The sequence below is a fragment of the Hylobates moloch genome, unplaced genomic scaffold (genome assembly GCF_009828535.3).
Source record: "Hylobates moloch isolate HMO894 unplaced genomic scaffold, HMol_V3 SCAFFOLD_11, whole genome shotgun sequence".
In the NCBI taxonomy this organism is placed as follows: Eukaryota; Metazoa; Chordata; class Mammalia; order Primates; family Hylobatidae; genus Hylobates; species Hylobates moloch.
Genome location: NW_026652286.1, coordinates 59,913,529 through 59,914,740, shown reverse-complemented (window position 1 = coordinate 59,914,740; position 1,212 = coordinate 59,913,529). Strand labels below are relative to the sequence as shown.

General features: G+C 27.8%; 1 pseudogene; it reads left to right on the top strand.

The window, feature by feature from the left end:
* The first annotated feature begins 843 nt into the window (after positions 1-843).
* LOC116477514 (U6 spliceosomal RNA) lies at positions 844-958 on the top strand (annotated as a pseudogene).
* The last annotated feature ends 254 nt before the right edge of the window (positions 959-1,212 follow it).

Genomic DNA, 1,212 nt, shown 5'->3' with positions numbered 1-1,212 from the left:
AGTATTTACATTGAAGTCCACAATTAATTTTATATAAATTATTATGTGCTATACAAAGTAAAAGACAAGATTTATTTTATCTATATAAATATCCAGTTATTTCAGCATCATTTGTTAAAAAGACTACCTCTACCCACAATGAATTACCTTGGTAACTTTGTCAAAAATTATATAACCACATAAGTGTGAATCATATATTTCTAAACCCTGATTACTGTAACTTTATCATTATTCTTAAAGTCAACAAACTTAAGTTACCCAACTTTGTTCTTCTTTTTCAAAATTTTTTGTCTATTCTGGATTATTTGCATTGCATATAAATTTCAAAATAGAATCAGCAATTTCTACCAAAACAGCCACATGAGATTTTGATTGTGGTCACAGTGAATCTATACATCAGCTTAGGAAGAATTACCAAATTAACAATGCAGTACTAAGTCTCCCAATCCTAGTACAGTACATTGTTCCACATTTTTAGGTCTTTCTTAATTTCTAAGCAGTGTTCTGTAGTTTTAAATGTAGAGTTATTGCATATCTTTTACTAAATATTTCATACTTTTATGACACATTGTATGATTTTTAATTTCATATTCAAAATGTTGACAGTTTATAAAACAATTGATTTTGTCTATTCACTTTGCATACTGTGACTTTGCTAAATTTCTTTATTAGTTCTAGTGCACATTTTTTAAACTCTTAGAATTTTTAATACACACAAGCATGTTGCCCAAATTTTTGTTTGCCTTTTTCCTATACATGCCTTTTATTTATTTTCTGTGACTTATTGCACTGGCTACTACCTTTAGTAAAATACTGAATTGTCATGATAAGAGTAAACATCTTGTGCTCACTTCAACAGCACATATATTAAAACTAGAATAATAAAGAGGAGATTAGCAGATTAGCATGGATCCTGCATGAGAATGATATGCAAATTTTTAAAGCATTCCATATTTTTATATAAATGTGAAATTCCACAAAAAGATAGATACCATAATGAAGAACCAAACAGAAATCCTGCAGTTAAAGAATTCAATGAATAAAATAAAAAATGCAATCAAGACCTTCAAAAGCAGACTTGATAAAGCAGAAGAAACAATCTCTGAACTTGAAGATAGGTCATTTAAAATTATCCAGTTAGAAAAAATAAAAATATAAAAGAGTAAAGAAAACCTCCAAGAATTATGGTACACCATTAAGTAAAAAACATTC